General features: G+C 38.4%; 2 long non-coding RNA genes across 2 annotated transcripts; both read left to right on the plus strand.

The window, feature by feature from the left end:
- Positions 1 to 7,554: 7,554 nt before the first annotated feature.
- On the plus strand, positions 7,555 to 13,387 carry LOC131912771 (uncharacterized). The gene is made up of 3 exons (XR_009379713.1): positions 7,555 to 7,882; positions 11,919 to 12,080; positions 12,942 to 13,387. It is a non-coding gene; the product is annotated as an uncharacterized LOC131912771 (long non-coding RNA).
- Positions 13,388 to 14,263: 876 nt separating this feature from the next.
- Positions 14,264 to 18,469, plus strand: LOC131912772 (uncharacterized). The gene is made up of 2 exons (XR_009379714.1): positions 14,264 to 17,758; positions 18,274 to 18,469. It is a non-coding gene; the product is annotated as an uncharacterized LOC131912772 (long non-coding RNA).
- Positions 18,470 to 24,169: the final 5,700 nt, after the last annotated feature.

Genomic DNA, 24,169 nt, shown 5'->3' on the forward strand with positions numbered 1-24,169 from the left:
CCTCAAATGTCCAGGCTTTCTAATTCTAATGTAAGTTTTATAGGCACAAACAATACGACTTATTCCCTGAAATGTCTGTGGGATTAAAGATGGTCACTTCAATCATCTGCTAAATATATTGAGATAAAATTAACTCTCATTGAGAAGTACATATTGTTTATTTCCACTCTAAATCCTACTGTATGAGGTTTTGCTTGTTAGCTATTTGCTCTGAAAAAATCTGTGACTGACAAACACCATTATTTTCTTGTTTTTCTTGTTAATGTTTCACTTACTAGACTTTACACACACACCATATTCACTGAAGACTGAGAAAATAGATTGTCATAAAACATCTCAAACTATTTGATACCTTAAGGGTTTAAGTTTGAATCATTTTACATGCAAAAACTACACGTGTGTGTAGTGAAATTAGAACTGTGGCATTATGTGTCATTTTGAGTTGTTCAGCCAGTATACGACACTAAACATGCCCAAAACCTCACTGCTAGAGAATAATTTCAAAGTACAAGAACAAACTGATTCAAATAGAAGAAGCAGAAAAGAATTAACACACAGAAGAAGAATGTTCCCTGTAGGAATATTTCTCTATATCGTAGGGTAGTTTTCTTGAACTCATGTCATGTTCTAATGCGTAAAGCATTCTAGATGCTTCCACTGAGTTCTTTATTTTTAACTGGTGATTAATAAATGTTTCAGACTTGTAACTAATCTGAGTTTAATTTGTGTTCTGTATTTAATACCTGTCCTTTTTAGCTCATGAATTTTTAGCTTTCAGGCACTAGGCATTTGGCCTCCTGCACTGAGTAAAACACTTAGGATTGAGAGCTTCCAAAAACGTAGAAAGGAGGCATCAAACAAAGATAAGACTGGAAACTAAACAAAATCTATAGCCACATACCCTTGGCATATCCTAGGTAGGTCCTACCTACCTAGCAGACCCAGCTGAGGAACCAAACATTCAGGCTCCCCATAGGAGCCTGTGGGAAGCACGTCACCTCCAAACAGGAACACTCTGCAGCTCACCCTGTCCTTCCTGACACACTCAGGCATGAATTGATATATTTAGATTCTTCTCATCTCTTTGTAAGAACAATCCCCTTTTGCAATGCAGTTTATGCTATGTTCTAATTTTATTCTTTGAGACATTTTTCTCTTGGCAAAGTAAAAAGCTTTGCAATAGTTTTCCTTCCTTCACTGTATTTTATTTCAGTATATCTCCCTGCACACCAGTGAAGAATATCTGCAGTTCCTGATTTGTGAAGCAGGGAAACAGGAGGCCTAAATGTGAGCAGTGGCCTTTTAGTCAGATACAGGATGAGAGGACACACAGATATTCTTCTCTGAAAGAAGAGTTGGAAAAGGCAAAACTAACTTAGATCATAAATGTCTTGTTTGCCAATCATTAATCAGCACTCTAAAATGTTCTTCAAATGAAAAAATATTAGTTTTGTTCTGTGCAAGGTGTAAGATAAAATGAATATAAACATTCATTTTAAGGCGAAGCATGCTTCAAATTTAAATTAAGTCATTATTTTAGCATCCCGTCATACATTCCTTCCCTCACTCTTCTAAAAACACCAAGCATGGAATCTCTTCCAGGCTAATCTTAATCCTAGCATGTGAGGGGGAGAAGGAACACAGGAAATGACTGCATCAGAGGTGCATTCACTCCTGTGGAGTAAGTGAAAGCTGAAGAAACACTACCTGGTAAATGGCTATGGTTCAGGATGGAGTACATGTTGCATGGGTGGCAACCACCAAAGGAGAGCAGACCTATGTGCATGAAAATGTCAGTGAACCCCATGACCTTGTTGTAGGCAACATTACACTGTATCTTGGCAGGTGCTTCCCAAATAACCACTCAGAGAACATTATTAATTATAATGATCGACTGATAGCTCAGGCTTATTACTAACTAGCTCTTACAACTTAAATTAACCCATCTCTATTTATCTCTGTACTGCATCAAGGCTCGTGACTTTTGCCTCTCCTGCATGTCCTGTTTCCTTTCTGTCTGGCTGGTGACTCCTCTGACTCAGCCTTCCTTCTTCTGAGCATTCTCTCTGCCCCAAAAATCCTGCCTAGACATCGGCCGATCAGTTTTTTATTAACAAGGAGAGCAATACATATTTACAGTGTACAGAGATTGTTCCACAGGACCTTGTAATCTAAGAAAATTATTAATTAGAAAACTTTAAGCATAATGGAAAAATAGTTTATGACTCTTTTTATGTAGTCAAACAAGTTCACTCCCTGTCATAACCAAAGAAAGTTCAAAACCTCAACTTTTTTTTGGGCTTCAGTGTGCGTCCTACCATTCAGACATGTTCAGAGAAGTCAAAGAATCCACAATGAGTAAAATGGAATCCAGGTCCTCTTAGTTTTTGGTGATTCAAAATGAGGGATTGGGAAGAAGGCATTCTGGGCAGATGCATCAGAATGGGGTGTGGCCTAGGACTCCATGGAGTTTAGAGCCTGTATTCCAATGGAGATGTCATAACACAAGACCATCATCACTCAGGATTGGGTAACAGTGTTTTGCAATTATTTAATCTATGTTCATGATCTTATATAAACAATCAGAAACAGTATTTATGTACTACAGGAATATTACATTCACTTTCTCTTTTAATTCCCCAAGAGTTTAAAACCAGTAAAGATTAATTTGGGAAAAAATCTGAAAATCACAACATTCACATTGTAAAGAAGAGTTTTAGATTTCAAACAAATGACCAATCAACAAACTTAGAATAAACTGTTTGTTGAATTGGAAACTACTTTCCATGAAGCTATCCAGTAAAATTCTGGCATCTGCAAGCAAAACTAGGAGGCATTAAGCCCCACAAACTTACACAAACAGAACCATCTATATTGAAGAGCATGACTGATTAACCCTACAGTAGTTAAAACAATGGATTGCCATGTAGCTGTTTTCATACATGTTTCCCCTTTCAAAGTTTATTTAAAACTGTACTATCAGGGATAAAATATAAAAATTTAATGTCAAGAGTCATATTGTAGAAAAGAAACTAATTCATGTACATTACCAAATAGAAGTACTGACTGCTTAGGTCCTTTGTGGAAAAGGTTATTTGTAATGACCAAATTCGTCACTGTTTGGAATCTTGGAAAGGTCACAGAGAGAAGGTTTTCACTTGTTTTAAATAAAATTCTATATTTTAAAAATAAATATGCCTTTCTCCCATTTCATAGAAATATCAACGCTGTTTGCCCTATAATTTACTTTTTGAGCCTCTGACATTTACCCAGCTGACTGTCTTTGAAGAACAATCTCTTGACTGAGAAGGCTTTAGGTAAGAAAACTGTCAATTACAAATTACTGCTTGATCCATCCTAAAGTGCAGACGTCTCCAGATTTAAAGACCAACCTTGTTAAGTACATTGCAGTCTCTACCTTTAACCAAAGTCTACGCAGTGTGTCTATGCCATTGCAGATCTACTTGACTAACAAAGATATAGTCAAGGAAAGGAAAATGCTTTAATTATATAATAATTGCATTGTAAAGCTAATATAGTAGTGTATTTCCAAATTTGACCATTGTTAAATCAGACCTGAAATATTTAGAGGATCTTAGAATTGCACACATACCTTATTATCTCACAGACACTTTATTGAGCAATTAAGATCTTGACTTGCAGTCATATGATACGCACAGATGAGCACACAACTTGGATTGCTTCTCAAAAAGACATTATTTTCAACACCACAGGAATGAGCAAATAGGGGTTAAATAAATGTCTTGCATTTCTTTTGAACATACTTTAGCGTTTATAGTATCGCCAGAAACTAGTCTGTGAAAATGAATATTTCTAAAAGTGACTTGAGATGACATTTCCAAAGGAATGAAAGCAATTGGGACAAGAACTTATTGCCCAAGAGAAATGGCTTTCCACTTGTAGTGGGCAGCATTGTGATACACATATTCATAGGTTCTGAGTGGAGTGTAGATGATACTTATACACACTTAGTGTCAAGTGCATTTCCAACATTTCAAAACAGTGTAAGCTTGGGCTACCAAGATAGTTTCAGAAATTATTGGATATGTTATGACCGATGCTACAACCTTTGGTACAAAAGTAAATTTTACCTTTCAGCAAAAATGTCAATGTTGGATGGAAAAAGAAAGATATATATTTACCTTTACATTCATGCAGCAAATATCTCCAAAGAAAACAATCAAATACCCTGGTTATGCCTCAAGATGAGTTTAAAGAGCTGTTTTTTTACTTAATTGGATGATAATTTGTGTCTAAAACACATATCTTTTAAAAGTTCCATGTTTAATCTCAGGATAAAATAAAATATGGTTCAAATCATACTTTATTTTCTTATGGCTTACAAACATGCACACATGTTAGTACATATGCTTGATTGGTATATATGTATATATGACATAAAAATATATGATAAACACATACATTGTACATATACAAGCACCAATGAGTGCCGAAATGGTCACTTCTTAATGATTAAATTTTCTTCATCCAGAAAATATATTGAAATCATTATTTTTTAAAATGTATATTTAATTCCAATTATTTTGTCTCACTATAAAAAACAATAGTGTTATTTCAAGTATAGTATACAAATCAGGGTTGATATTCTGTTCTTGCTTTTGTGTACTGCTTGGCATCAGATCCAAGTGTTGTACATTCTAGACAAGTACCAAACACTGAAAGACATCCCAAGCCAGAGCTATTTCCATAACAGTTGTAGGCACTCATGTATAACTTCAATAATACACTCATCTACAACTACTAGAATACTAGGTGAAATACTATGAGTTACAATTCCACCTAATCCAACATTTCTGTCTTTTTAGAAGTTATTACCCAACTGAAATAAGCAATAAACAAACAATACAAATACATATGTGAGAAATTATGTATCAATGGTAAAGTTACCATATTAGTCAGTCATGAAGGAAAAAGGGAGTTATGAAAGTACAGTAACAGGAGAGAAGAGACTCAGCTTGTAAAAAGCTTGACATTCAAGAGTGAAGACCAGAGCTCAAATCCTCAACACTCACAAATATCAGGCAAGTGGCTATACCTACCTGTAATTCCAGAACTTGGGAGTCAGAGAAAGGATCTCTGGTCCATAGCTAATGAAATCATTGAGCTCAACTGAGACATCTTATATGTATATATGGTAGATCTAATGTCTACACAGGCTGATGGAGTTAGGGCACACTCCACGCCTAGATGTTAATGATTCCTGTGCACTTCCTAATTGGCCTGTGGCTTCTCCTTGAGAAAATAAAACTAGTAACAGCTCATTTTCAATTTAGCTAGTAATTCCAGTTGAGCTATTTTCAAGAGCCATAAAGTACAATAAAACATTTGGACTGTGATTTGAATAACTCAAAACCTCAAAATAAAGAGTTGTCTTTGGAGATGGTCACCTTATTAGTATGATTTCCAGCTGCTAGCTGCAAGTCAGACAACCCTTCTCCAGACACAGTTCTGATAGTGTCTCAGAGTCACACTCCTGCAGTGTTCTCAGTGCAGTGAACAAATGTCAACCTTCTGCCATCTCCTCCTTGCTGCTCACTATCTTCGTGATCTTTCCCTAGCAAGAGATCATTCCTAGCCAGGCGGTGATGGCACACGCCTTTAATCCCAGCACTCGGGAGGCAGAGCCAGGCGGATCTCTGTGAGTTCGAGGCCAGCCTGGTCTCCAAAGCGAGTTCCAGGAAAGGCGCAAAGCTACACAGAGAAACCCTGTCTCAAAAACCAAAAAAAAAAAAAAAAAAGAGATCATTCCTGCCCGAATGTTCAACTGGAGATTTCAGTACTGCTTGTGTGAGTCAAGTCATCCATTTACAGGCATGATGTGGAGACTCTTCATCTATCTTGGGGATTTTATGAGTGAGAATAAAACCAAGAAGTCCAGGAACAATGCCAGATTTTCAGAAAATACAGTGTCACAGAGTCTCCTTCATTCAGGATCTTTCTAGTCTGTATAGTTACTCAACTATACACCCTCAACACCCTTTGACACATAGTTCAGGAACAGTGATTAGAATCAATTTTGTATCAACATATGAGGAAGCCCAAAACAATCATGTGTTGTAGTAGTCCTTGCAAACCAAAAATGAACAAAGAAAAAAACCTCAAAATTTCAGTGAAAACCCCATATAAGAAATGAATTTTTTTTTTTTTTTTTTTTTTTTTTTGGTTTTTCGAGACAGGGTTTCTCTGTGTAGCTTTGCGCCTTTTCCTGGAACTCACTTGGTAGCCCAGGCTGGCCTCGAACTCACAGAGATTTGCCTGGCTCTGCCTCCCGAGTGCTGGGATTAAAGGCGTGCGCCACCACCACCCAGCTAAGAAATGAGATTTTTAAGAGAGATAATTTATCTAAGCTAATTTTCTGTTATAACAGTATTTTCATAAATTTTTCTATATGTTGAACTGTATCAAGAAATCCATTCTAACATCCTGTGCTCACCCAGTTGAATGAGCTGATGGAAGAACCACTGGAGTTGAGTTACATAATGAGAGAATTATCTTGAACTAAATATAAAATTAGGAAATGACACATTAGCACATGCCTTCCCTCTGGAGCAATGCAATCATATCAATGGCCTTCTAGAGGATGTTTATGGGGCAAATCAATTGTCTTTCCCTTTAGTCCAAGACGGGAAATTGATCGTGTTAAATAACCAGGTAGCACTCACAGAACATTCCCTCATCTTTCATTGAGTTGCATCCTCATGCAGACACTTTCACATTACAGATGTCTCCTGGCAGTGGGACCCTATTGTTCTAAAAATAAATTTTCAATCTAGGAATATTTGGTATACAGGAAAATGGTTCCCGAGCAGCGAGTCGCCTTCCATGCACAGAGCAAGCCCATATAAAATGGCAGCCTTGTAATAGTATATAGCCTGGTGTGTAATATGCTGGACCACTAGGACATCATTTGTGCTTGCACACTCACTAATTTTCACAAACAATTAAGCCATCTAGCTGTGTATTTCCTTCCCAGAAAGTGTAACCTCATTAAATGCCTCATGAGGTTTTCAAAGTAACTGGTTGTGTCCTAATGTTTAAAACTAAAGTTGCAATTAGCATATAGTTAATGTGCTATACTGTCATCAAAATTAGCACTAGACAGAGAGGAAAAGGGACTGAGCTTCACTTGGTCCATGGAATTATCTTAAATGAGTAAGATGCAAAGCATAGATTGTACATGCTTTGCAGTACATTAAACTGTAATACTATAGCCTCTCATGCCCATGGAGCATGCATTCCAAGACAACTTGATGTCTAAAATATCACATAGCACTAAATCTTAGATATTTTTTCTAAAGTTACAAAATTTTATACTCATTATAAAATTTGATTTATAAATAAAACAATAATAAATTAATAATACAACAAAATTACAATCACACGCTACTGTAAAAGTTACATCCTCTCTGTCTCTGTCTCTCTGTCTCTCTCTCTGTATTGTGATGCTGTAAAGTGACACAGTGCTCTCACACTGTGACATGAGGGTCACATCACCACAAGTGAGGCAACCCCTCCACCATCTATCTGGGTAACTGAGACAGCTGTTAAGTGCCCATGGTAGGGTCACATAGAGACTGAAGATGCATGGCCAATTGATGATTCCCATTGTTCAGAGAGGGAGCGGGGCTGCACCGGAGGTGTCAACATACTCAGATCTGTGCCCAGTTTCAACTTAGGAATTATTTACCTCTGGAATTCAGTCATTGTTTGGACTATGATCGACTGTGATAACTGAAACCATACAAAAGGAAGTAAAGGAAAAGCGGCCAACTGAGAGTTACCATTGCAGCCATTGGTTTGTGGTTGCTGATCCCAGCTTTCTCCATCAGTAATTTTGAAGGTGAGATTTCTATATTATTTGAATTAGCAACTGTTTCCTCTCTCTCATTTCTGTTCATGTCTGACTCAACTTCTTCAAGATGGAGCAGTATGTCCATGGCTGCCAGACATGACGATAGCACTGTACCTATGACTAGGTAGATGCTTGAAAAAGGAATGCAATGTGATGAGCCCACTTGGTAATTACAGAACATTTATTTCTCAAAGAATAAAGGTTTTCTAGAGACAGACAGTACAATCATGATCTGTGGATAGGATTGGCTGCCAGCTGCTCTGAGTTCTTAAAGAAACATCAGAAGTCAGTACTCAGGCAGAGCTGGCATTAACAGACTATAACTCTACTCAATATTGGAAACTTCTTGAAAACTAACCAGGAATTCAGTCAAGAAATGATGAAACTTGCTCATAGATTGCAAGCAGGTGTTTGGTCCACCAGGAAAAGAGAACAAAATAAAATCTGTGAATGATATGTTGTGGTGTACGACTGAAACGTGAGGCAAGTGTGGTGTGGAAGATTTGTCATAGTGTATGACCAAAGAGAATTAGTTCTCATTAATTATCTTAATGAATGCTAGAGCAATAGGTAGGTCTATCAAGTTCATGAGTGGCTGCTGCTTTTGATGGAAGAAACCGGATACTGAATGCATGAGAGAGACTGAAAGGCTGAAGATACCAAGCTCTGACAGCCATATGGGGCCTGGTTAGATGAGTCCAGAGATGGCTACTCTACACAGCATGAGGAGCAGTGTTTGTAGTTCCCAATTTGTCTTTAATTACTTAATATAATTTCATTGATGGTTGTGTTAAAATATTTATTTCAAAATCAATGTGACAATTTTTAAGGGCTTTCTGTAATCCCATCCTGTGATAATGTGTTTTCTTTTAATTAATGTGGATTGGCATCCAGCTTTCTTTAATGAAAAGGCAATGATGTATTTTCAAGTTTGAATCGGAAGTAGTAATTAATACAGAGTGCACAATCTGTGTGTTAGTCATCCTGAACTAGATAAAATGTAGAACCTTAATGAGAGACTTGCCATACTTTTGAATTTTCTTCCAAAGCAAAAATACACAGTGTTTCTTCCAAATTTCTCCCATCAGTGACTTTAATTAGTGATTAGTGGTTAATGCTTATGGTTTCTAATCTCCTTTAATAATGACAGGTCACAAGCTAATGATAACTTTAAAATGTGTTAAAATGAATCATCATTTAAGAACAACTTTTTTTAGATTCTGTTTGCCTGCCACCTTCAAGAAGTGGTTGTAGAATACCCTAGGAAAGAGAATGTTATATTATTTATAACCATTTCTCTTTGTATGGAATATGAAAAATATACTTATTAGTACCACACTCCCAAGGACATGGTAAGCTTTTCAATTCCAAGAATCTAGAATTTAATATAGTGCAAAATGTAAATGATTAGTCAGTTTGGGTCAGACACAAGTGTACAACCAAGTGACATTCCAATTTCAACTGAAACTAGAATAGCCAACTGTAATCAAAGGGACTAATAAATGAGCTGAACGACAATGCCCCATATTTCTTAATTTACAAGGAAACGAATTGCCCTGGCTTGTTCAAATGCCAGATCAAACAGTATGAAAAGAATCAAGAACAGAGTAGAATTGAATATAAATGTGTTATTCTAAATTTCAGATTTATTCCATTTTTATTTTGTTTCAACTGTCATTCAATCAAAGTGGTGCAATTCTCAATCAGCTTGCCCCTCTCCATGGAATGTGGCTGTAAAGATGTATGGTGCAGGAAGGGGAAGTTATCATCTACTCATTCATTCCTCCACTGTGCATCTTTGAGTTTTGTGTAGATATTGGGATTTATTTCTCTCCCCTCCACAAAATAAAACAAAGAAGTAAAAAAGTTGTAACAGTATTAGAAAGAAAGAGTTACTAATTAGGTAATCTGTAGTATGAACATTAACAATATCTGCCCACATTTAAGGGATTTTTCTACATCTCTGTAGGAAAGAAATTGGAAATTCAAAGTTCCAGGCCTAACTCAGGGAGAAATGAGACAGAGATAAGCATAGTTTATGCAGACCCCTGGGTGTGGCTGAGGATATCTGAGGAAGAGAGTATGAAATAAAAGGAGAGATTTGGGTTGATTGAGATTTGAGGAGATATACAATTATCAAGCCATAAACAATTTCAAGGAAGAAGCTAGAGATGGAAAGAAAAGCCAAGAAGATGGCATGTCAAGAAAATAGCAGCAGAAAAAGTTTTAATAGGACTATATTAACTCTGTAAAATTCTGCAGTGTCTTAAATGTGACACGTACTTATTAATACTGACATGATTTATCAGTATGAAATTATTGGTGTAACCCATAGAATTATGTCATGGAAAAATGATGGTAAAATCCATACTGAAAGAACGAAACAGCATGTAGGCACCATGGGCGTTTGTGTGTGGTTTTGGGTGATGCTGATTCACTGGCTTTAAGAGAGATGAAGCCATAGCTGGGGAAAGACACGCACTGCAGAATTCAGTTTCTGTCTGGAAATTGTTTTTGATTTGTGTTTATTTGTTTAAATAATTGTGACTATTAGGATCTCTGGGGAGATTAGAAAGGGGCTAGGCTACTTGAAGGAACAAGGGCACTCATCAGAAAAGGACAATGAACGTATGAACACAGTACCAGCCTGGCTAATACACAAACCACATCAAGGAATGCCATGCTGGGTACTCACATACAGTGGAGAGGCTCTACCAGATGGCTCTCTTTGCTGCCTTTGTTTTCATTAAGTAGAGCAGGAGGCACTGGTAAGGTAGGTGTTTATTTGTGCAAACTCCAGTTTACAATGGACACAAGAGTGCTAAGAGACATGAATAACGCTGAGAGTACTAGAAAGTCCAAGCCAGTGCAGAGGAAAACAGCTCAAATGCCAATGAGAAGCAAGTAGGGCGGGAAGGAGTGAAGACTGCAGCAAGATTGAAAATACTTAGTCAAAGTGCTTGAGTATGTGCTCAAAGCTAACAGACAACTGCCCCGAATTTATAAGCAACAGTTTAAAGATGGCTCTAAATGTTAAGGCAATGTGCAACCAGGATGAAAGCACACAGACAACAGACAATTACACACACACACACACACACACACACACACACACACACACAGTGCAAATATGGACACACACAAGCATAGGGACAGTCACAAACACAAACTTCAGCAAAAGTCAGTGGCTCATTTATGGAGGTGGAAGACTGGACAGGCAGTACTTCAATGTGCGGCAACAGGGCTGTGGTATGGCCTGAAGGAGATGCTGGAGGAGGGAGATTCCTGGTTAAAGAGGGCTCGGGGTGAAGGGAGAGTTCTCTGCTTTAGTGTGAAAGCATAGCACCTCAGGTCATCTCAAGAACAGAAGTGGGAAGCAGGTGAGGAGGCCAATTCCCTACTCTTTCACAAAAACTAGACAGTAAATGCAAATAACTTGCTGTGGAATCTTCCTTGGAAAAAAGGGCCAAGTTCCCAGGCCTGTGTTCTGGATTGTCAAGGGCCATCTGGAAGTCTTTCAGAGGATAACCCCATCACCTTAAACTGTCAGCACCATCACATTCAGCGACACTAAGTACTGAGGCCTTCAGCAAGGGTGCCAGCCTATTGGGTGTTCCCAAATGGAGTGCTGCATAGACATCTAGAGCAAAATATAAAAAATTTTATTCTTAATAAAAATCACACACAGTGATCTCAAAGTTACAAATAACTGATTTCCAAACAAATCTGGGATTGTTGAGTCAACTTACCTTGGAGAGCTGCATGCTCTACTAGTGGTCTCCTAGTCTATTTCTTTTCATGCCAAAAGGGCATTGGAAGTGGAAAGTGTTGAGCAGTAATTCCAAGGACTTCTAGATTTAGTCCTTAACCTGAATGTGAAGAGAAAGACAGAATGAGATTCAAATTGCAAATCCTATCAGGAATCTTTGCTACTTATGCTTTCCGGCAAATGCATCTGGGAAAGGAAATTGAAATCAAGATTAAAATGAGTCCTTAATAATCCTGAATTGACCACTTCTGACAGGTCACAGAAGATGAATTGGGAGACATAAGCTGTTCTCTTATCTTGCATACTTGAAGAACGCCATTTTATCTCAGGTTCCTGAGGACCTTGAAGGTCAAAACTCTGCTCATATCAGCGATAATGGAAGACAGACCTTGTATACCTCATTAACTTTCATCAGAGGTAGGTTCCCTTTAAATAGGCATTTAAATTGACCATAGTTTTAGTTTTGTCTGTAGATTTAATCTATCTGCTTTTGTAATAAATGTATTATCAATGGGAATATTGCAATATAAACTAAACTATAGAACTCTATTTTCTGTACTATTTATTGAAATGTCACAATAAACACCCAAACAAACAAACTCAATGTTTTTCAGTTGTTTGGGATCGGCAATTGGATTGCTCTTTGTGCATGGGAAAGATGTCCATTGATTAATTTAAAATATATGAAGCATTTGCATTATCAAACCTACTTATGAGAAGAAACCCTGTCTTTTCCATTTAGAAGGGTCATATATACTTATAAAAGAAAGAAGTGTTTGGTCTCAACATTACTCAGAGCACACTGAAGTGTGAGTGAAGTTCCTTAAATTGGTAACAATACTTTACTAGCCACTGGCTAGTGTTACAGTTGGTGCTTGGAAAGCTATCAACTCCCTCAACCTATCTTTAAAATTCAACTTAGTTCTCTTAAAATATCCAACACTTTGTACATTTTATGAGTTCATTTTGACTTTATTTATTCAATTCAGTTTCACTATATCCTACAGTAAGAAAAAAACAGAACCTATTTAACAAAATTGAGCTTAAAACTCCACTCTTCTGAAATTGCTTATAAAATGCCATCTTTGAAATTATCATTCCAGATGAAGAAACACTCGTGGCAATCTTAATTTAATAATTATATGAACAAAGCCAATTAAAAGAATGCTAGAAATCATTTTATTGCTTTGTGCAACACACAAGTTTAATATATTGAATATCAGAGTTAGAGCTTAATGAAGGAGCTGTTTGGATGTAAATGTGAGTTCATTCCCAAAGCCCCTGGGTTTCAGAAGTCCACCACGAGCAGCCAAGTTGGCCTGGAAACTGCACAGCTGACAGTGGCCTGAGGAAAAGGGATTGACATCAAAACTTGACAAAGAGCCTCCTTGCCCAGGGACAGCAGTGAGTGTGGGGGTGGGGGTGGGGGGGGCAGGGAACTCTTATTCTACAGCTTCATCAGACCCTGACTAGGTATTGCTGAGAGGCATGAGGAGAGGAACTGTACAACCTCATTAACAATGTCACAAACAAAAAAATATTCCAAAATGATTAACAAGCTGAACTCGTTCTCCCGCTGGGCATGTTCACATTTGAGTGGGCCAATCACAGAAGGATGTTCACATCTTCAGCATATGGGAGTTACTGTCGGAGGAAAGCAATTACCACACTACACTCTTCCAAAGCTGCTTTGGGCTACAAAAAGCAGCATTAGTTGATGGAGAAAAAGGCATTAAAATATAAACATACTGAGACTTCTTTGAAAATGTATTTGATTTAAAACAAAATGTTGAAGAGTATTATCTACTTTGCATTTTAAATATTCTGAAAGAAAACATTTGTTTAAAATGTCATGAACATGAGAAGTTTCTTCCTTTAAAATATTTGTCAATTATTTCCCACATTTTCTTCTATCTTGGCATCTAAACTTGAATTTCATAGTAAAACTCAGAAGTCATTTGAACGACAATTTTTTTTCTTAGCAGAGAGAAAGGAGTTGAACAAAGAAATGTCTTGGTGTCTCAAGTTAAGGCACACACTGTTCCTTCTCTTTTTTTCTTTTAAAAAATTATTTTGTGAGTGGCAGTGTGTGTGGATGTATGTGTGGTCATGTGCATATGCAGGTCAGAGGACAGCATCTGAGAGTTTATACTCTCCCTCTTTCATGCAATTTCTAGGGACCAAGCTCAGATCCTCAGGCTTGGTAAGAAGTACCTTTCACACTGATCCATCTCACCTGCCAAACATGCTTTTTCTATAATGCTGGATGATTAAGATTATAAGAACACACATAAATAATGTCAGCTATTTACATGCCTGGCTCATATTATTCATTCTCTATGTTATACATGTGTTATTAAGTCTTAGATGTGGGGGCTGGAGAGATGGCTCAGAGGTAAGAGCACTGGTTGCTCTTTCAAGAGGTCCTGAGTTCAGTTCCCAGCAACCACATGGTGGCTCACAACCATCTATAATAAGATCTGGTGCCCTCTTCCGGCCTGCAGGCAGAACACTGTATATATAATAAGTAAATCTTTTATTAAAAAAAAGTCTTAGATGTGTATGCTGAAGGTTTATGATGCACAAGCAGAACTCTTTACTGTAGAAACCTGGGGAGTGTTGGTAATTTGGGGGTAAACATTGATTGAATAGAATGGTGAAAGTGAAACAGGAGAGATCTGAGTAAATGTGTTTCCAGTTTTCATGCATACATTTGGTGCCTGAGACAGCTCCTATTGTAAAGAAGGGAAACAGCATGTGTGTGCACATCACAATGATTTTAGTAAATTCAAAGTGATGCTATATGCTTAAAAAATCATGGAATTATTATTTACAAACAGATGCAGTTTATTGAATATGTAGAATATCCAAGGAGGGGAAAGTGACCAGCGAGCAAAGCTGAAGGAAGGTAGTAAATACAAAGTTTATGACATCCAGGTGAAGAATGGAAAAACGTAAGGTCAAGAGGGATTGTAGAAGGCCAGGGGCATATGTGATTGGCACAGCCAGGTCAGTGTTATGAACTTAGTCATCCATCCTTAAACAGATGAGCTAAAAGAACAGAAGTCTAGTGGAAGAGGAAAATGACAATACAGAACTCCAAGCCGCAGAGGTAATGGTAGCTAGAAACTGATGGAAGCTTGTCTTACAGGACATAAACAGACAAAGAAGAAATCAAAGCACTGTTCACCTTGACAGGGGAAGATATGAAGAAACCAGGTGTTCTCAGCTGTGAGAATAGACACAGGACAGAAAAGAAATGCAGAGAAGTTTTCACCCAATGTTTTGGCAAATGAGATAAATGAGTAGGAAGAGATCAGAGTATCAGCTCCAACTGTGTTAGTGTGTGAACAACACGTGATATCTTCTCTTGTCTCTGTCAGCTTTCCACCACAGTAGAAAAACACCCGAGGAAATCAGCTCAAAGGGTAGAAATATTTTGGGGCTCACACTTTCAGAGGGATTGATCCATGATGGGTGGTCTCTGGTGACTTTGAGTCAGGCAGTGCTTCTTGGCCCAATAAGGTGGTGGAAGAAACCTACCAACTGGAAACCAAGAAGCAAAGAGAGAGGAGGGGCCATGAACCCAGTGTCTCCTTCTAGGATACACTTGCCCTGGCATCCCTTCTTTTACTCTCAATGAATTTTGATGGCTACACCACATTTACCAGAAGCATAGGGAGGGCAACATGACAGGGTGGAGTCATAGCCACAGTGAGGATGCTACAAATTTTCCTGTGGGATAAGGTTATACTAATGCTACTCAGATTACAGAGTGGATCAGAGCAAATTCTTCAATCAATATGTAGACAGAAAGTAAGACCTGAAGACTGTGTGATGAGAAGTGGAAGTGAGGTGAGTAAAAGGGGGGTAAGAGGAGAGGAGCCAAACATCAGCTGGTGTTTGAGGATCTGGTATCTGAACAGACAAAAGGAATAAACTCAGGGAAAAGTCAAAGGTACCACCTTGAGTGTGACTCACTTGGGGTGTCAAGGACCCGTGCTTGAGATGTGGGGAACACAGAGTATTTGACGCAACCTAGAGTCATTTTCACTAGGTTGTTGATTAAATGCCACTGAGTCTCAGAAGAGCTGATCTTAGCAAGAAATAGTGACTCATCATGGCTCATGTGACTATTTCCTGAAGTTAGATTTCCAGATGACCCATGTTAAGATTACCTGGAATTACTTAGAAGTCTCTGGAGCCAGGCTGCTTGCTAAATCTGATGTCATCCCAAATTAGACCTGCACAGTTTTAACATGTTGAAGTGTGATAATCTCTGTTAGATGACGGATGAGGGATATACCACTAGGGACAGGATGGTGTGACTGCTGGGCAGATTTTGGATGGTATGAATACTAAGAAAAGAATTCAGGTCTCTAGGGAGGTTAGGAAGGAACTATCAGGAAAAAATCCCCCCCCCAAAAAAACCCAACAAGAAACACGTCAGAGAAACCAAGGTTAGACTGCTTCAGATTTACATGTTCCAAATTAAAGTTTATAAAATACTCTGAATATTTGCTTCTCCACTCAATTGTAAGGCCATGAGATGTAGCATGAATCTTAAAAGTTCTTATTAATAAAATCAAACCTGAGGCCAGTTATTGGGGTGAACACTGGAAAATCAGAGAGCCAGAACAAGCCACAGCTAACTCATCTCATCGGATCTTCAGCTGGTCTTGTTTCCTCAGACTGGAGGCTTCTGAGTCCTCATCCAGAATGGGTCTCAGCTGAATTGCTGCTAGAAGCCTGAAAGCTTAACCAGCCAAATGCTTAACCAGGCCAAAATACTTCCAGTTTCTGGTCCTCACGCCTTATATACCTTTCTGCTTTCTACCACCACTCCCTGGGATTAAAGACTTGCTTTCTGGGATTAAAGGCGTGATGCCTATCTGTATCCTTGAACACATGGATTTCTGCCTCTGGAATGCTAGGATTAAAGGTGTGAGTGCCACCATTTTCTAGCCTCTGTATCTAGTGGCTGTCCTGTCTCTGACCCTAGATAAGTTTATTAGGGTGCACAATATTTTGGGGAACACAATACCACCACAATGAGATTCAGAGATTGGCTACTTAGCCTCAAGGTTTCAATGATGTGGCATAGGAAACATGTCTTCTTTGTGTGTTTATATTGGCTTTGTTTTTGTTTGTTTGACAAAGGAGCACAAATGTTTAAGTCTCAGTATTGATGTGATATTTATCATAAATGATAGGGGATAATTTCAAATGGAGTTCTTCTGAGGGAGAAGATACATTTTAAATAAATTTGTGGTATTTTCTATTAAAGGTCTGAGATGAATGCTATTTCCTAACTTTAAATTTTGTTCATGTGTATTATCTAAGCCATGTGGCTATTATATATTTATATTTAATTCAACACACATATACCTAATATGATAGATTTTCTCAGCATTTAAACATGCTGAAAATGCCATGCATTTCTTCTGAAGTGGAGCTATCATTGGCTAATGATCAAGGCAAAATGGAATCACCTAATAGGAATCTGCACTACTCTTTAGCGGTGATGTATGCCCATTCTGATTTGTTATGTTATAAATACCCACAATGCAGAGGGTGTAGAAGCCTTTCAGGTATATATGACAGGACTGTGTATAGCCCAAAGCTCTATATTTTAAAATACTCTTTGTGGGATTGAAGTTTTAAAGACTAAAAAAGGCAACAGAGAGGAAAGATGTAGGATGCTCGGCATATTCTTTTCTGACAATATGTCACCATGCCTCTTTTCAGTTTAGACTTTGCTGGTTAGTGCTGTTTTACCCCCTCTAATTTAAAACTCTCTTACATCTTTCTGTCACTCATTGAAAGCTTGATTTGTATTTGTCTCCATACGATTCTAATGTATAATAATGAAACAAACAGGAAAAGGTTATAAAATTATTGCAAAGAACATTCAAGATAGCACAGGAAAGGCCTCCCTTGTGGGGAAGGAGTATTCATGTAAATGATCCAGCCCTTAGTATTTCATTCAAAAAATGATTCTTTCCCCTTCAGGTGGCAAGTCACATCTGCATTTAAATAGAAAAATGAATTCCAATTGAGATTTCAGCTCGTGGAATCAACAAGAAAGCAATCAGGTATTGGCTTGAGTTTGCCTTGGTATCATACAGCCGAACATAGCTGAGGATATGACGTACCTACACAGATTCATGAGATTAATTCTGTCAAAGATTCTAGTACATCTTTTATTTCCTCTTCTCGGGATATGAAAAAAAAGTCAGACAGTAGCCCTCAATATGAATCTTTCGAAATGCTTTTCTCAGCAGATATTTATACTTAATGATGTTTTTCATTACGACTTTCTCATGCATGTTCATGGTGTGTTTTAATTACATTAACCATCACTGCCCTCTCCCATCTCCTGTCTCACTTTACTAGTTCTTTTTGTTTTTCCAGACAGCCTCCCTTCTACTTCATTTATTGTGTGTATGTGAACCTTGATGCTTTGCCGAGCTGTTTAAAGGAACATGCACCTCTTTGTCAGTGGCTACACTACTGAAGAAAATGTCTCTCCCTCCCTGTCAGTATCTATGTATAAATCCTCAGGGAGTGTGTGGGGGGTCTCATGAACCCATCTCTCTTCCCTAACCAGATGTTGACGATCAGATCTTACGCAGGCAATCATGGCTGCTATGGATTCAAGACTTTAAAGAACATGTCTTCGCTGACGTCGGTGTTCTACACTACTCTCTCCCTCGCTCTGGTTCTGGTGTTCTTTCTGGCCTTGATTCCATGATGTCTTTTTTATGTTTGCAGAGTTTGCAGTTATTAACTATCTGTGCTTCGAACAGTTATGTGTCTGCAGACACACTTACGTGTTTGCAGTTAATGCTGACTGCTACCAATAAATAAATAAATAAATAAACAAACAAACAAATAAATAAATAAATAAAAAGTGTCTCTGACCAAAGCTGAGAGCAGCACTATTTTATGATATAAACATAACTGTTAGCCACACTATATCTGTTTAGCAAAACTATCATAACTTATCCAGTTGCCCCTTTGACTTTCCCATGTAACAGTACCAAATGGAAATTCCTTCCTATGGATGGAGCCTCGAATCTCATCAGAAAACAGTTGGTTGTCCTCATAATAGACTTTTTATTATCTCACCAGTGGACTGATTCTTCCTGACACATTGGTACTTTACACACAGGTCCATCACTCAGTAGCAGTTGATAGTTTTCCATAGCAACTTGCATGTCAACTCTTGGCCCCATGAGGACATGACAGCAGAGAGGAAGAGTCATTATTTAGTCAGCTAGAGCTTGGATTAGTCCGTGTTCTGCATCCACAGCACATGACATCTTCAGGGCCAAGGTCTTGCTAACTGGTTGTGGTGGGCAATCCAATTGGGAGTGACATTGGCCTATGTTGTTGTGAGGCCCTCCATAGCCTCCCTGGCCAGAGGGAGGCACTCCAGCCCTTACAATGAAATTTTTGTAGAGCATTACTTTTTATAACACTGATCACTGAAAGATCTCTAGACACCTATAAAATAATAAACTCTGTGAGGGTCCTTCCTTAGTCAGAGGCCATTTCTGTCTGCACCATAGAGAGTACTTACCTCCAGTTTCTACCAACTGTCAATAACGTAGGAAATTACCCACAAGATGAAATGGCAGGTGTGAAGTCAACAGTATTTGGGTTGCTGGCTAGCTTTCACCACCAGTCCCAGCCTTCAGTGTCATTTCAGCACTCACTGTGGTTCACAAAGGATTAACAGTTTTGCTCAGAATCTCCACAGAAGACTTTTACAAAATTGTACTTCAGAATTTTAGCACAATTCAAAGTGTAAAAATTGTCTTTGAATCTGGTAACTGATGATGTGCTAGGAATCAGGAAAGGGCACCGTAGAGAAAACTCTGAATGAGAATTTGTCTTCCTCCCACAGAAGAACTGGAAATGTTCTTGTAGTGGGAACACCTTTCCTGAGACTCAGTCTCCCTTAATGGAGCTAAATACTGAGTGTGGGGTGTTAAGCCCAATGTTTCATGAATGAGTTATGTCTGTCATTGGAGACTGCCTCTTTTGAGGTGTCATTTTGCAACACTATGCTTTAAATACTATGCTCTGAGTACATTCTTGTCAAGAATTACTCTGCTATTCTATTTGTGGTTAAATAATCATCAAGGAACAGCAAACTAGCATCTACTTTGCAAAGACAATATTTAAATGTTTTTCACCTTTTTCATACATGTCAGCACTGGCACGGGATGTTATTTACTCATTAGAATGCAGAGAGACACACATCACAAGGGACTTAAATGTACAATCTTATAGCAACAAATACATCTACCTGGTACCCTCAATAATGTGACTCTTCTATGTGACTCTTAGAAAATCATGTATTTCTTGGTCTCTTCATCTTGAGGAAGCATGATGTCACTGCCTCAGTGTCTGATGCGAGACAAGTGAGACTGACATGTAGCAGGCTTCAGAAACTGTCAGTGTGGGCTAGCTGCAGGATGTCTTCATAGAAGAGAGTATATGAATTTCCTCCTGCATGTAGCTTTCAAAAGATTTACATATTGGAAATAAATATTGAAAATACTCAATTCCCTCATCTATAGATATTAGATGTTTCTAGGCATAGCTTAAGCACTACAAAGATATCAGTTTACATTGATTTTTCTTGACTCTCAGATTGTCTAACTTAAATTCCATAAAATACATGATGCCATCATATGCTTCTGTTATCAAAAAATGCAAAATGAAGTTAGGGCATCTTTAATGGTAGCTTATGCTCAAAAAGATGAACTATTTGCATCTCTAAAAATGGCATGAAGAAAATAGGTTTTCTCAAAATTTTACTTATAGAATATGCTAGTAAGAATATATTAATGTATTTTCTGCATAAAAATATTGTGCAATGTTCAGGCATCAAGAATTGGCCCCACTTTAAGCCTGTTTTTTTTTTCTTTTAATGCCAACTGCTATCTGCTACGGAGATCATCACCAAAGCAAGGGATTGATTAATGAGACAATTGATCACTTTGTTACATTAAACGGATGTGGGAAGAATATGTTCTTGTACCTAGCTGAACGACATCTGTACCAAACCCTCCTCCACTTCTGAGTGAGAACGTGAGCTTGTGCTAAAGTGCCTCATTTACAAGGAAAAATAGCTGCCTGCCAAAAAAGAGCAATGCAACATAATTACTCTTAGCTTGGAAGCCTACTATTATTTTATTCAATGACATTCCCAAATGCGGCTGGAAGAATTTGACATGAAACATTTTTTGTTAGAAAAAGCATCTTTCTGCTTATTTATAATATAGACATGGAACCAAAATATGAATGGTGGAAATGAGCTTCCATTTAACAGTGACAAACTGCTTTCCACACAAACCCCTTAGATGTCAACCCTTCGCTTCTATTTTTGGGCCAGAATGGTACACAATATCACAAACAGCTTTCTAGATTTGAAGCAGAGTCTAGCAGAAAGGGTGTTTTCTGCTGGAATACAGAGGCCGTCAGAGACCCTTACAGATAGAACTCCATGACAGACATCGGTTAATAGACAAAGTAGGTGTGATTTGTACCAAGGAATGATTCAACATCTACAGAGTGTCATCAGTGTAAAGTGACAGTAAAAATGTAAATAATATGGTTATCAATATCACATCGTGAATAAGGGAAGGTATGAACACAAGGTCACGTTACCCCTCCTTTGAGTCTATTTGATTGCTAGCCTATGTGGGACAGTACCCCTTTTGGGTGTCAAGCATGAAAGTTAGAGTTCAGATTAGGAAGTCTTGACTTAGAACATTTGATTTGATTTCCTCATCTTGTTTTCATCCTCTGCCAGAATAGTGCAATAATGCTAAATTAGTTTTGAGTTGCAAAACAATATAACACTATGTCTTCTCATGAATGTTATGTGTCAATCATTTTTGTTTGGCATATTATTTGGTCCTGAGGCAGAGAGTCACAAGGCACACCTTATCACTTGCCAATACAGGTATCATATGATGTCAAAGGAATTCTACGGTAGTAATTTAAGGATGAGCACTAATGAAAAGCACTCACCACACTGAGCCAAAAAGCTGGCTGTGAGGTAGGAGAGCAAAAGCAGTAGTTGTTGGTTACAGACTCACAGCTTGTACCATTGAAGAGCTGATGTAGAAACATGGAATTCAAGTGGTTTTCCTTATGATAATACTACAGAAGAAAAAACATAGTATAGACATAGAAACTGACTCATCCAAGATTACTTAAGAAACACTGGGATCACATTTTCCAAGCAATCTAAGAATAGGTGTTCACAATCACTGTGCAACACTGTGCAACATTGCAAGGAAAAGTTAAATCAGGAGGTTAAAAAAAACAAGAAACTCTAGATATGGGGTCAATAAGGACAGAGTGAAAAACTCAACACACAAATCTAAGGTGGGAACAAATATTTCTGTTCAGAGAGCTTTGCTTAAATAAAGCATGCTCCGAAGTTATAGTTATTGGAAAGCTTAAAAAGATACAGATTGAAGTATGTCACCTAAAATGAAAATAAAACAACAAAAAGAGCCCATCTCCTACTATCTAACCAACAGTAATCGTAGTTACTCATCAACACTGTCATGACAGACTTAGTCATCACCACCCTCATCATCACCCTCCTATGTCCAGTAGCATGACCAGAAGGATATTTTCCCTGAAAGTGGGAAGGGGTCATGACAGTCTTTCTTACCTCCACTGTCTCTTTGATAGGCAGATTTTAAAAAGAAATTTCACAAGTGATACACTGTCTCTGTGATAGTCAGATTGGGTTATACACTGGATGCAGGTGTCTGAACAGAAATATAGTGTCTGTTGACCTGCCATGAGCAAGAATTATGCTTCCTGTCTGGATTCCAGGGGCAAATCTAAGATAATAGATCATCAAGATTGGTTTCTAAATTAGAGGTGATATATACAGCAAACACTTAAAAGTGTTACTGTCAAGCACACTTGGTTTATGTGAACTTCCTCTATGATACTACACCGTGGTTCCGCACATTAGGACACCAGGAGAGGTGGGACAAAGGCATTCAAGGAGTTCAGCCTTCACAACTTCCACTCGAACTAAAACTCTAATAGTATGAAGGGAAAATACACCTCGGTATTGTCAGATAAGAAAGGAAGGGAGGAACGTGAGAGTGGCAGCTCAGTATTTTTGCTGACACACCGAAATATACTCCAGAAGTGTCATCACTGTAAGCGGAAGTTTCTGTCCTGCCCGGTCCCACAGCTATTCAGTCCCAAATAAACACACAGAGGCTTACAATAATTATAAAACTGTTTTTGTCCTATTGCTCAGGCTTATTACTAACTAGCTCTTACACTTAAATTAACCCATAATTTTTGTTTATGTTTAGCCACTTGACTTGGTACTTTTTCTCAGTCCAGCATCATCTTACTTCCTCTGCATCTGACTGGCGACCCTTTCTTTGCCTTTCCTCTTCCCAAAATTCTCCTTGTCTGGTCACCAGCCTATACTTTCTGCCTGGCTACTGGCCAATCAGCCTTTTATCAAACCACTATGAGTGACAAATCTTTACAATGTACAAGAGCATTATCCCAACAGCACATTAGCTTCCTGCTAGAGGAACACTGGTAAACTTGTCCTTGTGGACCACACCATTGGTCACAGATACAGGCCCTACTTTGCCTTCAGGATTCCTGTGGTGGTATTGTGTTCCCCAAAATATTGTGCACCCTAATAAACTTACCTGGGGTCAGAGAACAGAACAGCCACTAGATACAGAAGCTAGAAAATGGTGGCACTCACGCCTTTAATCCTAGCATTCCAGAGGTAGAAATCCATCTGGATCTCTGTGAGTTCAAGGCCACATTGGAAACAGCCAGGCATGGTGACACACGCCTTTAATCCAAGAAAGTGAGCCTTTAATCCCAGGAAGTGAGGGCAGAAAGCAGAAAGGTATATAAGGCATGAAAACCAGGAACTAGGCTGGTTAAGCTTTTAGGCTTTTGAGCAGCAGTTCAGCTGAAATTCATTCTGGATGAGGACTCAAAGGCTTCCAGTCTGAGGAAATACGATCAGCTGAGGAACTGGCAAGATGAGGTGGCTGTGGCTTCTGCTTCTCTGATCTTCCAGCATTCACCCCAATACCTGGCTTCAGGTTTTCTATTAATAAGACCCTTTAAGATTCATGCTACAGAATCCCCAATACTTGAATTAATTTCCAAGTCACTGTCTCAATTATTGTTCATTTTGAATTCTAGTTTCTGGAATCTTTCATAACTCAGTTGTCTTTTGATAATCATGAGTGTGTGGAGTGAGTGCTCTCTTAGAGGTTTTAACTTCCCTCCATGGGGCCAGGTGGTGGCAGCACACACCTTTAATATCAGCACTTGGGAGGCAGAGGCAGGTGGATCTCTGTGAGTTCGAGGCCAGCCTGGGCTACAGAGTGAGTTCCAGGAAAGGCGCAGAGCTACACAGAGAAACCCTGTCTCTAAAAAACAAAATAGAAGCAAAAACAAAACAAAAA

This window comes from Peromyscus eremicus, chromosome 6, assembly GCF_949786415.1.
Source record: "Peromyscus eremicus chromosome 6, PerEre_H2_v1, whole genome shotgun sequence".
NCBI lineage: Eukaryota > Metazoa > Chordata > Mammalia > Rodentia > Cricetidae > Peromyscus > Peromyscus eremicus.